Consider the following 16,571-nt stretch of genomic DNA (forward strand, 5'->3'; position numbering starts at 1 on the left):
AATTCTCTATGAATTTATTTCTAGAATTTCTGTTTTTCATTGTTCTTTTATTTACAAGTGTAATCTAATCAATTTAGGAAATTCTGGGTATGAAAATTCTCTTCACCAAGAGAGATTAACCACATATTTCCAACATGCCTGTAAGTTAGTTACCTGGAGAACCACCAACTATTTTCGCAGAGTCATGTTGATTATTGTCTTTTGTGTGTGAAGAAGACCAAAATTACATCACAATATTGAGATAAGGAGACAGGACAGCATCTTTAATGGCAGTTGATTAGATCACTGCAAGCTCAGAAGATTCTACCACAGGCTGCTCACAAACAGTTCATAAGAACATTTGAAGTGGACATGTCTCTAAATTTGTGTTTTTAGTATTTCTTTTGAGCTACTCCAATTCTGCTTTGCTCATAGAGCACAATGCTTTTTTTTTTTTAACATGAGCATGCCATGCTAGATACTGTGCCAGTATCTTTCATGTCTGTCTCATAACTTATTACAAAATTTTTCAGAGAGACTTGATAATATTATGGTTTTGTTTCTTTTGGCCTGTGTGAGCACTTGCCTTGTGAGAGTTTCCTATGAAATAGTCTTGTAGGCAAATGTACATTTGGTATTTGAACAGTGTGACTAACCCATCAGAGTTGTGCACACAATAGTAAAGTATGATTGCTTGACAGTTTATCTTGAAAAAGGACTTTAGTGCCCAGTACCTTATCTTCCTAGATGAGCCTTAGAACAATTCAAATGGAAGAGATTCAGTTTCCTGTCATAGTGTTTCACAGGCAATTAACAATGAGGTCAGCATATTGATTCTTCAGCTTGGTGAGCAGCCTAATAAATCTTCTACCCAATATTTTTCTTCAGATCCTCCCAAACACTCAATTCTGGAAACCTCATAGTAAACTGAGAATGGCATTCATGATTTCTCCATTTATTATAACTGATGGCTCCATATATGGATGACCATGTATGGTGGTGGCTGGAGGAGAACATGTTTTCTTGGCTTTAATTTTCAAGTCAAATTTAGCAAAGGAAACAAAGTTGATCAATCACCTTCAAAGGCTGTATTGAGTACACAATCCACTGCAAACAAAAATTACACACAATTTTTCCTAACCTTTTTTCTTGGCTTATAACCTTTTTAAATTAATAATTTGCCATCAGTACAGTAGCTGATTTTGAGGTCATTTTTATTCTTGTAGAAAGCTTCTTATTAGATCTCTAAAAACATCATGCTAAAAAGAATAAGAGCAAGGACACAGGTATGATTTACTCCATTTGTGACTGGAAAAACATGAGAGCATCATCCATCATCCAGAATCCATGAAAATATGCCATCATGGAACTAGCATACAATACTATGAACTTCCCTGGGCAGCCAAATTTTGTCATTATCTTCCGCAAGCTCTCAAGACTGACAGTATAAAAGATCTTGGTCTATGTATGCATGCATATTGTATACACACTTCTATTCTGCTTTAGCATTTGTCCTAGAATTGCTGAACAACAAATATCCTTGTAGTCCTCAGCCCTTTATGAAGCCACACTGGCTGCTAGGTAGGTAACCATTTAGGACTCTGGTAATAATTTGTCAGCATTGACTAAGAGAGACAATTCCTTGTGATAGTCACAGGACAATATATTTCCTTTTCTTTTCTAGAGATGGACAATGGAAATATCCTTGAACTCCTGGAATAACTTCCTTTTACCATATAATCCAGAAGATTTCTGCCAGCTTTTATTTGAGCAGTGGACTCCTTCCTAAAAATTATCAAATGGAATAAAATCAGCATAGAATCAGCACCAAGCACTTTCCAACTCAGGGAAAACCTAATACCATTAAAAATATTTTCTTCGGTTATTTTCTTGAAGCTGAAGTATATGGCCAAGGATCTCTACATTGCTTGCTGATAGTCTGTCAAGAACTTTATGGAAGAATTCAGCTTATCTATCCTGGATCATGTTTTTATCATTAATCATCTTGGTTCCATCAGCACTGAGTAGTTGAGATGCACCATAAGTCTTTGACCCATAAACAGCCTTTTAGGTAGCATAAAACCTCTTTCGATCATTACTGTCAGCATCCAATTGGATTTCATCTGCCTTCTTTTTTTTATTTTAAAATAAGAAATCTGAAGTTTAATTTTTACAAAAATCGATACCATTAAGATCATACTTATTTCCCATTTGCTCATTCAACAACTGACAAAATATTATAAAAATATAGAGAAAATAGATCTACATTTAAGATGACTAGGTATGCTACCAGCCATGTAGCTTTTAAAAACTTGATTTGAATCACTAAAAAAATAAGTTTTGTTTCCTTAAAAACACTTCATTGGTTTGCTATTTAACATAATATGGGTATTCAGGATTCTGCAATACTAAAAATACAGCAACGACATGACCTAGACTCTTGGTTTCTTGTTTGGCGGGTCCTGGAGACTGAACTTTGGAATTTCACATGAAGGTGCGTATGGAATTCTCTTTGAAGATACCTTCTTGCCAATTGTTTCAATCTGGAAGCCAATGGTTTGTAACTCGTTGTGAAGGTCATCAAGGACTTGTCGACCATCAAAGATAAAGGCTGGCTTCAGCATTTTTTTTTTTTTTGTGAATACGTTCATAATCCAATTCCTTGAACAAATCCCATTCAGTACAAATGACAACAGCGTGGGCTCCATCACATGCTTCGTATGGATCCTTTGTAATGGTCACCAGTCGGGACACTTGGTCATCCTCTGAAACACCAGGATGGGAGAGATCTACAACTATTTGTTCCCTTGGTACTTTAGGATCATAAATATGGAGATGTGCACCTTCATCCATCAAATATTTGCTTATGTAGATACTAGAGGATTCTCTTGTGTCTCCAGTGTCCTTTTTGAATGCAAACCCAAAATAGCTATCTTCTTGTCAGTGACCGTATTAAACAGACTGTCTATAATCCGGGAAGCAAATCTTCTTCTCTGGTAGTCATTCATATCTATTACCTGTTGCCAATAACGAGCTACTTCAGGCAAATTCAGAGCTTCACAAAGATAAACCAAATTTAAAACGTCTTTCTGGAAACAGCTCCCACCAAAGCCAATGCTGGCTTTCAGAAACTTATTTCCAATTCTCTGGTCCATCCCAATGGCTGTTGCCACCTCTTCTACATCAGCTCCCGTTGCTTCACATAGGGCACTGATAGAGTTAATGCTGCTAATTCTCTGGGCAAGAAAAGCATTAGCTGCCAACTTAGAAAGCTCTGAAGACCAGGTGTTGGTTGTGAGGATCTTTTCTTTGGGAACCCAGTGTTAGTAGACAGCAGAAAGGGCACGCAAGGCCTTCTGCCCCTCGGGGGTTTCATCGCCACCAATCAGTACCCAATCAGGGTTCCTTAGGTCCTTGATTGCCGTATCCTCTGCCAAGAATTCGGGATTGGAGAGCACCTGTAAATTCAAGTTAGGTTTTGTGTTTGCATCAAATGTTCTCTGTATACTTTCTGCTGCCCTGACCGGAACAGTGCTTTTCTCAGTCACAATTTTGTACCCATTGGAGTTCTGTACAATCCGTCTGGCACAAGCTTCGCTATACTTCAGATCGGCGGCCCGACCTTTTCCCATTCCATAAGTCTTTGTTGGTGTGTTAACAGAAAAAAACACAAGATCAGCATCTCTGATTGCAGCATCAATGTCAGTAGAAAAAAAGAGATTCTTCCCCCGACAGGATTCAACTACTTCTTTAAGTCCTGGCTCATAAATTGGGAGTGTGGTTGAAATCCAAGCATTGATTCTAGATTCATTAACATCAACAACTGTGACCCTAATTTCAGGGCACATATGTGCAATGACACTACACGTAGGTCCTCCAACATAGCCTGCTCCAATGCAACAGATCTTCTTGATTTCAAACATGATTATACCAGAGGCGGCGTTCAGGACGTTTCTGGGGGTGGTGGTGCAGCGGCGGCGTCCTCGGCATGGACACACGGGGGCGGCGGCTGCTGGGTTCCCTCAGCCTCCCACAGCTGCAGACTCCCGAGCTGGCGCACCGGCCCGGCCCGGGAATTTAAAGGCTTGTGCCCGGAGCCGGGGGCCGCCTCCCAGCCCCGCCGCCCGCCCCTCCTTGCCCCCCCCCCGCGGCCGCTGCAGCCATTACCCGCGGCCGCTGCAGCCATTACCTCATCTGCCTTCTTATTAAATTCAAGAACACTATGTCTCTCTAAGCTTTGCTTGTACTTTATTTTGATGGAGTTTAAACTCTGTCTTTTTAGAGATAAACTATCCTACTGGAAAATCCTTTATTTTTTTCTTAGTAGCTTCTGAATTTTCTAATCATTTCTGTCAAACCAATTTATGTTTGAGAATATTATATGCTAGGTGAATAAATACCGTACTATAGATTAAATTTCTAAAAGTTGCCCAATGTTTTTTCAGATCCACTATTGCTAACCATGTGTTCATTCAATTATAAGATAACAACTAACTCTTCACCCATGAAGAAGTGCTCTAATCTGTTTAAATTGAGCCTTCTGGTAGTCATCTTGGCTTGGGGACAGCACTTTTGCTTAATATGAATTTTCAGCTTTTGGACAGGATAAGTCTATGATTGGTCCAGCACTCTACACTACATATCACATTAGTCACTCATATCCTGTCTCTTTTACTTATAATGAATGACATAGTTTGTTAAAAACCAATATTTGTTTCAAGGGAACACATGTAGTTTTATTGCATTTAGGTAAACAGAAAACAGTGTTAGTAATGAATGGCATGAGATGTACAACCTTTGCTGTTCCTGCTTTAGATTTCATTCATCCCAATAACTCCCTGCCATGTCTGATACTCTGTGTCTACTCTGCACTTAATGTCATCCAGAACTAAAAATTTGTCCTATTTTTTCACATTGATCTTCAGGTCTTCATATTTTTTCTTTGATCTCATTATGATTTTTCATGATGGGAGCATACACATTGATGATGGTTGCACATGGCACTTTTCTGAAAGTGAAAATTGTATTGCCATAAGCCTGTCACTCAATACTACTGCAAGTAACACAGACTTGTTGATTATATACTTTTGATTGCAAAATATACTAGCTTCACAGTGCTCTTGTCACTGTGATCACTATAGAAATAATGTATAAGCAGCCCCGACTTCTGTAAGCTGTTCTTTGTTTGGAAGCCTTGTTTCACTCATAGTTGTTATTTGGATGTGTTATCTCCTCAGTTCTTGTGCAACAAGCATTGTTCATCTTTCAATTTCATGTTATCTATAAGCAGGTACACATTCCTTGTACCAGTGGTGAATGGAATAATCTTTGCCAAGGCTTTTGCACTTTTTTATTTATCAACCACATAGTAAAACCTCTGCTTGCATGGTAGGCAAGTCTCAGAGGGATAATACTAGCAGTTCCAGGGATCAAGGAATGGCAAGATCAGGAAAAGTCTCTTGCAGAAAATGACCTTTAATTAAAACATTTCCAATTTGGTAGAATCTGATAGCATTTTAGCTTCACTTATTTAGTTTTAGAAATTTTAGAATCAATTGTACAATGAAGCAATAGAATAATGTTTTAATGGAATAACTTTTTTTTTTTAATTGTTGTATTTGATCTTTGCTAGTTTAAGGTCTCCCAACCCCATTCTTATCTTATTTTACTACCTGAAAGGAGAATATGAATTTCTTAGGCTTCAGTACTAAACTAGTTAGGAATCGTAGCAGGAATTACCAGTTATCAATGCAATGAAAGAATGATTTTGTTTTTTGATTTTTGACTGGATTTTAATTTATACCTTGAGTAGGATTGGGGAACAACTTAAAACTCAACTTTCCCCTGAGCTTCCATATGCCATATGTATCAGAAACTTCAAGAGATTTGTTTATTTTCATGGGTAAGGGGAAAGGCCTACAAAAGATTGTATGACGGGTGTTAAAATCTTTGGCCTTATCAGTAGTAGAGAATAGTGTTGTTGAGGGAGCTTCAGTTCATTGGACTGATGCAGTTTAGGGGAAACAACACCCAAACTTAAGGGCAGAGTTTAAATCCCACCTGATACACTCTAACCATGTAACTCCAGGTGAATCATATAACCTCTGTAAGCCTTGATTTTTTTTTCATCTGTAAAGCCTTATTTTAATAGTTCTAATTTTTAATTAACCTAGAGAAAAAAGTTGAAACAGACCAATAAAAAATCAAAGTTCTGCTAGTATCAAGATATGAAGAGCAATAAATTCATAAGAAGTAAACCTATTGAATTAAATAAAATATTTCTATTTAACTTACTAATATTCAAACTATATTTGTAACTGAGTGATCTTTTCAAAGTGTTGGATATTATGCAACTGATTCCACCATCCTTCCTTTTTTGAATAATTGTTATACTACTTTGTAAAATTGTGTTTTTGACATCATGAGTTTAAGATGTCTATAAGATGTCCAGTAAGAAATATAAACAGTCCATTAAAGATGTGAGAGTAGTAGGGACTAAACAAATAGATCTTAAATACAGCTTCATGGAGATGATAACTAAATTCTCCAGAGTTGATGAGATTATTAAGAGAGAGTATATAAGGAGAAGGAAAAAGAACCTAAAATAGAACAATTAAAGACACTCATAGTTGACAGATATAACTCGGATGAAGATCCAGCAAAAGAGAATGAGGACAAATCTGACAGAGGGAGTAGTGCTATGAATAAAAAAGTGTACAAAAATATCAAAGAGGGGGCAGGTTAGAAGTGGTTAGAGCACCAGCCATGAAGTCAGGAGGACCTGAGTTCAAAATCTGGTCTCAGACATTTAACACATCCTAGTTGTATGACCTTGGGCAAGTCACTTAACCCAAATTGCCTCAGGGGGAAATACATATTGGTGCCTCTGTGTGTGTGTGTCTATATATATATCAAAGAGAAGAGACTAATCAATAATGTCTAAAGCTGGAAAGAAGTTAAGAATAATGAAGACTGAGAAAAGGTCATTGCATTTGTCAATTAAGAGAGTAGTTTAAGTTGGATTATGAAATCAAAAAGCAGGCTGCTGCTGTAAGAAGAAAGGAAGTGTTAGCATTTATTCCTTCTCAAGGAGTTTAGCCAGGAAGGGAAGAAAGTTATATGATGTATATCTAACAAGAGTAGGTGGATCCAAGTGAGGGCTTTTTAGGGCTAGGGGAAACACAAACATATTTTCAGAAAGTAGGAAAGCAGCCAAATGACAGGAAGAGATTTTTAAGATTACTGAGAGCAAAGACCACAAAGAGCCATTCTGCTAAAAAAGAAAGGATGGAATGGGATCACTTGGACAAATAAAGGATTTTGTTTTGTCAAGAAGGATCAGTTCTTTATGTGATATGGGATGAAGGAATAGAAGGCATTTGAATTGGAAAAAATAGACTTCACTTCAGATTCACTGACATCATAATCCTTGCTATATCACCCTACCATACTACCTCCACTGTTGGCTTTCAACATAGAGAATTTTCATACTGTAAATTGCAAAACTATTAAACATTGTGATAACTCCTAGAATAAATATAAAGGTAAGGAGCCAACTGCAAACTGTTGAAAGTGTCAAACTGTTCACTTCCAGAGTCTCTTCAAGGCAGGGAGAATCATTATAGCTGGTGACGTTTCTGACAATGTCACAGGTACAATTGAACATAATATAACACTTACAAAGAAAATATCACAGAACTATGAAACTGTAAAGAACAATGCATTAGCTTATTTTTGTAAGTGAGGCAAAAGTTACTAGTGAAGCCCAGAAAAGATGAAAAAGAAAAGCAAAGGGATATTATCAACAAGTCTATATTGAAGAGGGCAGTAGCCCCTTTGAGATTGATTTCCAACTTCCTTTGGAACTGACCTTTGATTTATAAGATCTGGTCAAAACCCCAAGGGGAGAGATCAGTATCTGAACCAGTTTGAGCTTGTACCCAGCCCCTCACCAGATCTGAGCTGGCCCCCATTCTAATGATCTGAAATTCCTTTCTGGGGAAGAGATAACAACAGAGAATTCCTGTCTTATTTACAAATACCTCCAGAACCTCTTGGATAACATCTCTGTGCAAACATTGTTTTGATGACTCTAGTTATGTATATAAGGAAGGTTGAAAAATGGAATCTTTGAACTAGGTTCATACCAGCCTAGTGCCCACCAAGTGGTGTCCCCTTAACCTTGCTTCCAAACCTTGCAATAAACCTTGTTTTTACCCATCTAGGTTTTCGGGCCTGTAAATTCATTTACAGGGGACTCTCACCGCCACTAGACTTGATTTAACTTGTATCCTTGTGCCGAATCCAAAGGGGGTTGCAGGGGAGCTCCATATGACTCCCTGTACCCCAATCCTTCCACTAGACCTTAATTAATCCTATTGAGGTATTTACCTCAATTACTAGGTTCCCTGTTACCTCATCACATATTTTAATAATATCAGAACTGGACACTAAATGTGGTATCCTGTGGGCTTCTTGATTTTTTTTTTTTTGAACAAAATAATTTCATTTTTATTTTTGAAAATATCAAGCAGTACAGGACAAAAATCAAAATGCAACTAGTCCCCCCAAACTCAGAGGTGTATATGTGTGTGTGTGTGTGTGTGTGTGTGTGTGTGTGTGTGTGTATTTCCATTCTATATTGAAATCTAAATTTTACCTTACAGTGAAAAAAGTTTCCATTGGCATGCAAATAACCTCAAAGGTTGTTTGAATAATGCACCACTTTAATTTCATGGTAACAATGTTCTTTTTCTTGAAACTAGTAGGAAAATAATTTTATCAACAAGCAAATGCTTGGCAGTAGTCCCATATATGCAAATTCATGGGCAAAGTACTTACCAAACCAGAAAATATTGAGGCAATATTACTTATTGATTCTTATGAGATTAAATCACTCCATTATCCTACTTCCTTGTTATGCTTTATCCCATCCTTAAGTAGTGCAAATGTTGGTAGTATTATGCCTTTACAAAGTATATTTATTAACAATGATACTATGAAATGGCTAATGCAAATATTATTATTTCCATTTTGTAGATAAGAGTACTGAGACTCAGTGACTTGCCTAAGGTCACACAGTAAATGGAAGAACAATGCATTGAATACAAGTTTCAAGACTTCAAGATCAGCCTACTTGGCACTATAATATAATTCCTTTGATATTAGCTGACATTTTGCCTCTCAGATCTGTGGGAAAGGAAGGAATCTATGACCAAAGAAGAATTAAAGAACATTATGAAATGTAAAATGGATAATTTTGATTATATTAAAATAATTTAATAAATGTGATTATATTAAAATAACAAAACCAATGCAGTCAAGACTAAAAGGGGAAAAATTTACAATCAGTATTTCTGATAAAGGCCTCATCTCTAAAATATATAGAGAATTGACTCCAGTTTCTAAGAACACAAGCCATTCCTCATTTTGTAAATGGTCAAATGATACTAACAAGACAATTTGCAGACAAAAAATTTGGAAGTCATTTTTATTCATATGTAAAAAAGTTCTAAATCACTATTGATTAAAGATATTTAAATTAAGACAACTCTGATGTACTACTTCACACCTCTCAGATTGGCTAAGATAACAGGAATCTAACGATGAATATTGTAGGGAATGTGGGAAACTTAGGGTGCTAAGGCATTGTTGATGAAGTTGTAAAATGTTCCAACCATTCTCAAGAGCAGTTTGGAAGTATGCCCAAAAGACTGTAAAATTGTGTCTGCTCTGATCTAACAGTGTCTCTACTTGATCTATATCCCAAACAATCACGAAAAAGGAAAAAGGACCCATATATGCAAAAAAAAAAAAAAAAAATGTCTGTAGCAGTGCTTTTTGTAATAGCAAATAAATGGAAATTGAGTGGATGTCCATCGAATGTGAAATATCTAAATAATTTATAGTACATGAAAGTAATAGAATATTATTGTTCTATAACAAATGATGAGCAGGCTGATTTCAGAAAAGTCTTGAAAGACTTACATGAACTGATGCTAAATGAAGTGAATGGAACCAAGAGCATATTGTACACAGCAACAACAAAATTGTGTGATGAGCAATTGTGATGGACTTGGCTGTGTTCAACAATGCTGTAATTCAAGGCAATTCCAAGAGATTTGTGATGGAAAATGCTATCCACATGTGGAGAATGAATGTGAAATTTGGAAAAATAAAATATTAAATTTTTTTAATTAAAAAAATTATCTAACAGGATCCTTTGGGCTTTCCAAAGTTCTTTGTACCTAAAGATTAACCAAGGAAGCAGGAAATATTCAGTTATCTATTGTGGCCCAAGTACCATGTTAGGCACTGGAGATACAGAAACATAAAAGAACTCCCCTAAAAATTAGGTAGATAGTGATAAATAAATATATAGATACAAATACACACATATATGTGCATATATATGTGTTACATATACATATATATTTATGTGTCTCTGTATGTTTGTATATATCTATATACATGTAAACAATACATATGCATATGTATACACACATATATTAACAATAAATATAAGATAAATTGGAGAAGATACCTATAGCTAGTGTTCCAGAATGACAATGTAGGAGGTGGTTCTTGACTTAAGTTTGAAGCAAAAATAGGGCTTCTAAATGGTAGAGGAGAAGGGAAAGTAAGTGCCCTTTACATCTTCTTAGTAGTGAGGTGATCAGTGGAATCATCCAAATGCTATATCTCTGTCAGACTTTGGACTACATCTCCTTTGGGCTCCCCCTAAGATTGATGGACTGGAATGAAATCAGGAACAGATGCTTTAATCAGAGGAGTCTCCCTTATGTACTTTCCTATATGTAATCTTTATTTAAGAATGGTGCTTTGTTACCTTTTCTAATTTCTACCTTTCTTTTAAGGTGATCCTTAGCATATAGGAGGTAATGAAAAAAAACCAGAATATTGCAAGTAAATAAAAAACAAAATATTGCAAGTTGTCCTGTATACATACCCACAATTATCAGAATTATTTAGCAAACTACCTATGCTTGCCCACATGGCCTGAGAAAAGAGTTCCAGAGTAGAAAATAAGATCTTGGAATCTCATCTGTCAGACAAAGAAAGGGCATTTCTTTGGCTACAGTACTCTCAAAGGCAGTTTTTATATGTAACTCCAAGTTCAACAGCTCTGGGATGTAGCTAAAGAAGGGCAAATTTCCTATGGAGAAGGTCATTGAAATAGTCCTAAATAGTTGAAGAAATAAGGAGAAGAGAATACAAGAAAGGAATAAGAATATATATAAAACTTACTATCTGCCCATCACATGCACACTTTTTTTCAAATATTATTTCAGGGGACTATTGCAACAATATGGTAAAAAATCAAAAGACCTCTAGACATCTTTTCTTACTATTACATTGAATTATTTGAATGGTACTTAGAACTGATAAGAAAAAGTTTCCCTTTCCAAGAAATCTCAAGAGTGTATCTTTTTCTGGGTAAATCTAAGCCTACAGAGGGATTGTTCAGGATAAAATACTCATAGGAAAACCAAATTTTTGCATAACTTTTTTAGTCTCTATGGGAAAAAGTAATTTTACTGGAATGTTGATTATCACAATCCAAATTCAGTTCATTGTAAATATAATTTCAACTGTGGGGTCTTTAAGTCTGGAGTATCTTGGTATTTTGGGGGAAACTGAGGCTGTAAATAAAATTGTATTGATTTACTATGATTCCTGTGTGTGTTTTTTTGCATTTTGTGGTAACCTCTACATTTTCAATGAAATCAAATTAAGGCTGTCCTGTATCAGAAAATGCATTTATCTTTAGTGTTTATACAATGTTTGGGGACCTTATTATCCATAATAAGATAGGAGGAATATTTAGAAACATTCCCAAGTAAACTGCGGTAAGTACTCAACAGGTTATTCTTGCAATTAAATTTTGCCTAAGAAGTCTTTTAATAATCCTTTTGACCCCACATGGATTTTCAGCAAGAAAAACAACAAGAAAAATTATGTTAAAAATGAAAAAAAAAAAAAAAAACAAAAAAACATGTCAGCCAAAACACTGAATTTTTCCTACTTTATCTCACTTTGTTCCATGAATTTTATGTTATATAAGTATGGTCCCTTTCTAGTTAATCCCTCCCTTTCTTATTGTGTTGGAAAGTAAATGAAAAGGCTGCCTCTGGGAGGATTATAAAATGATTGTTTGGGAAAATACTTATCCATAATTAAGTGTTTCCTTTAAAGATAAACACCATGTATTATGTACACAATTATTCTCCCTTAAGCTCCTGCACCCCATTGGGTAAATCTGTATCCATACATACCATTATTTGCTACACCATTATTTGCTATACCACACCATTATTTGCTAAATAAAAGAGAAATATTATCCAATTCAATATATATCAGGAAAATGTGTATTTAAATGCCCAAAAGCTGCATGAGAAAGAAGTTGACTAGCTATCATCTGTGTTTTATACACTATACCATTTGCAAATAGTATTTTTAAATAGTTAGAGATTAATTAAAACAATCCATTTTGAGACATTATATATTAAACATTGCCTTAGTCCATATGTGTATTTTATTCATGTTTTGGCAATGCATAAATGCTAGCCAGAAATAAAATGGCTAGGAATTTTCAGCAGTAGCCAAAGTGATCTCTAGCCTGAATGGTGTACAAACACATGTATAAATACATAATGATAATTAGCAAAGTAATTCAATGGAGAAATATAGGTAAAAGCAGAAATAGTCATGGATGAGTAACTCAGACCTCTCCTCTCCATAACAGAGGGATGACAATTACTCTATTAACCCCTGTCTTCACTATCAGTAAAGATTAAAGCCTAGATATCAGCTCTATTACCCCTTTTATTTCATGTAGTACATCAGGCTTTGAATAAAAAGTCTCCTCAGGTCTTCCAATCCAGAAGAGATAATCCATTGAATAATGGAGTCCTGAATATAGCGAATCCAGATAAAGATGAACACCATAAATGTGGCTTCAATCTCTATAAGCAGATTGTCCACTAGACTCCAGAGACCTCTCATTTTACCACCAAGATGAAAATGTAATCATCTTCTGTGTCTAACTTTAAGCAATTATATGCTGTAATAAATTTGAAATTGAAGAATTAATTTAAATTCTAAATTTTTGTGTAACTTTTGGTAAGTTTCTTAAACTTTCTGAGCCTCATTTTCATCATTTATAAAGTGAGAAAGTTAAACCAAATTCATTCTAAGATTCTTATACAATTGTAAATTAGTTGTTCTAGATTTAATATCATGCAGGGAAAAAAGTCTCCTCCCCTTCTCAACAAGTTTTTAAGCTGTGTGTATATATGATAATGAATGATGAACTGAAGTAAACTAAATTTGTTTCTACTGCCTCCTTGTAAGCAGTAGAAAGGGTAGATTGTCCATTAGAAAAGCTTAAGGATTTTTAAAGTTTTTTTTTTCTTTTGGGGAAGATGAAAACCTTAACATTGGCATTTAAAACAATGTAAAAATAAAGAAAGAAATGAGCTGAACCAAAAAAATACAATAGAAATTGGCATTGAAGACACATTAAAATAACTTTCTTTGTACTGGCTCTCTGAGATTTCATTCAAATATACTATCAAGATGTGTTGTCTTTTCAACTAACTCCAATGCTATATAAATTATTTGAAAAAATAGGGATTGAAGGAGTCCTACCAAATTCCTTTTGTGACACAGACATGGTACTGATACCTAACCCAGGTAGGCTGAAAACAGAGAAAGAAAATTATAGACCAATCTCCCTAATGAATAGTGATGCTAAAATCTTAAATAAAATATTAGCAAAAAGAGTACAGAAAATTATCCCCAAGATAATAAACTATGACCAAGTGGGATTTATACCAGGAATGCAGGGCTGGTTCAATAGGAGGAAAACTATTAGCATAATTGACTATATCAATAACCAAATTAACAAAAACCATATGATCATCTCAATAGATACAGAAAAAACATTTGATAAAATCCAACATCCATTACTACTAAAAACACTCGAGAGTATAGGAATAAATGGACCATTCCTTAAAAACCAACTTTTGGGATAAGAATTCATTATTTGAAAAAAACTTTTGGGAAAACTGGAAATTAGTATGGCAGAAACTAGGCATGGACCCACACTTAACACCACATACTAAGATAAGGTCAAAATGGGTCCATGATTTAGGCATAAAGAATGAGATCATAAATAAATTAGAGGAACATAGGATAGTGTACCTCTCAGACTTGTGGAGGAGGTAGGAATTTGTGACCAAAGGAGAACTAGATATCATTATTGATCACAAAATAGAAAATTCTGATTACATCAAATTAAAAAGCTATTGTACAAACAAAACTAATGCAAACAAGATTAGAAGGGAAGTAACAAATTGGGAAGACATTTTTATAGTTAAAGGTTCTGATAAAGGCCTCATCTCCAAAATATACAGAGAATTGACTCTAATTTATAAGAAATCAAGCCATTCCCCAATTGATAAATGGTCAAAGGATATGAACAGACAATTTTCAGATGAGGAAATTGAAACTATTTCCACTCATATGAAAGAATGTCCCAAATCACTATTGATCAGAGAAATGCAAATTAAGACAACTCTGAGATGCCACTACACACCTGTCAGATTGGCTAAGATGACAGGAACAAATAATGATGAATTTTGGAGGGGATGTGGGAAAACTGGGACACTCTTGCACTGTTGGTGGAGTTGTGAAAGAAGCCAACCATTCTGGAGAGCAATCTGGAATTATGCCCAAAAAGTTATCAAAATGTGCATACTCTTTGAACCAGCAGTGCTACTACTGGGCTTATATCCCAAGGAAATACTAAAGAAGGGAAAGGGACCTGTATGTTCCAAAATGTTTGTGGCAGCCCTTTTGTAGTGACTGGAAACTGGAAGATGAATGGATGCCCATCAATTGGAGAATGGTTGGGTAAATTATGTTATATGAATGTTATAGAATATTATAACATATCTTCCAGTGAATTACATTTCTTTCTTCCTTTAGCCTTTGATTTACATATCACAGTCCTATAAAATCATTACACAAATTATTCAAGTCCCTGCCTTGTGCAATATAATAGGCTATAGCCTGATCAAATTTACCTACCTTATTTTCTACTACCTTTTCCCCAGTTCCCAGCCACCACTGTGAAGTCTTTTAGAGCAGAAATAATGTTTTTAACTTGTTTTGTAGTCTTTGTGCTTAGCACATTGTCTGGTGCACAATAAGTGTTTATAAAATAAATTTTTGACAGACATTAATATCTACATAATATAAAATGATTATATTACCTATACATAAATTTCCGAATGTACTAATTAAAATATTAAGAAATTATTTTATAGAACCAAGAAGCATAATACATTTTCATTTAGAAGAACCACAGATCTAGAAACTTAAGGGAAATAACAAGTTTGATAGAAGCAAAAATAACAAGCCATAACATCACCAGATTTCAAGCTCTTTTATAAAGTACTAACCTAAAACATTTTGGTATTGTTGCAAGATGGAAAAAAAAAAACATAAGTAACAGGATAAAAAGCAAGATTTAGAAAGCAATTGAATATAGAAGTTCAGCCCAGCACTCAATAAGTCCAAGAATATAAACTCTCAAGGAAAGGACTCAGTGTTTGGTTGAGACCTGCTAGGAATGTTGGAAGGCAGTTTGGAAGAAATTAACATTAGACCAAAATGTTGAAGTATGATTTTGTAGAAAGAGTATTGAATCTTAAGTTTAGAGAATCTGGTTTCAAATCTTATCCTTGATGCTTAAATTCAACCTTGAATGAGCCTTTTGGCCTCATTTTCCTTATCTATAAAAACAATAAGTTGGTCTTAGCATGGTGAGGGATCTCTTCCCACTGGGTACAGAAATATAATTGTGTGACTCCAAGGGAGACAGAACAGCCATCTAAAGCCTCTTTTTCCCCCTCTTTTCCAAGACTGTAGTCCTTGCTATTAAGGGAGGCAGAAAGTTGACAATAACGTTACTTTGCTCTCTTCAGAAGAACACCTTGCTAGAATTATATCTTATCTTCTCCCCCTTAAATATTATTTGTCTAGAAGATATGCTTTCAAGCAAAATTCTGATTACTGTTTCCTTTTGGGAAGAGGGAAGTAGACCACAAACTTTATTCCAAAGCTTTATGCCCTTCTTGTCAACAGCACTAGCCAAGAAAACTCATTTATCTGTACTAATAGGGGAAAAAACAGAAATCAGAGAAAGTATACATTGGGGAATACATACCAGACAATACGGAATGAAGGCACTCTCCCATTGGGTAAGAGCTCATGGCAAGAACCATCACAAAATATTCAAAAAAAAAAAGAATGTCACAAAACTTCAAAGTACAGTCTTGCCCCCCTTTATTCCTTTGCAGAAGTAAAAGATTGACTAATGTGGAATATATTAGTTTTTAGTTTTTTCTCAGGGAGAAGTTTCCTAAAGTCTCTAGAGTAGCAAGCTAGGGATAAGAATATGATGGAAACTGTGAGTCCCCCTGAGGTTTTTATAGACTCTTTTCCTTTAGCAACTGAAGTGGGGATGGTGTCACAAATCTTTCCTCTCAAAGATAAAAACCAAG

The 16,571-nt window shown here is 35.2% G+C and overlaps 1 pseudogene; it reads right to left on the reverse strand.

The window, feature by feature from the left end:
* Positions 1 to 2,178: 2,178 nt before the first annotated feature.
* Positions 2,179 to 3,918, reverse strand: LOC141562925 (UDP-glucose 6-dehydrogenase pseudogene; annotated as a pseudogene).
* Between the last annotated feature and the right edge of the window lie 12,653 nt (positions 3,919 to 16,571).

The sequence above is a fragment of the Sminthopsis crassicaudata genome, chromosome 3, assembly GCF_048593235.1.
Source record: "Sminthopsis crassicaudata isolate SCR6 chromosome 3, ASM4859323v1, whole genome shotgun sequence".
Classification (NCBI taxonomy): domain Eukaryota; kingdom Metazoa; phylum Chordata; class Mammalia; order Dasyuromorphia; family Dasyuridae; genus Sminthopsis; species Sminthopsis crassicaudata.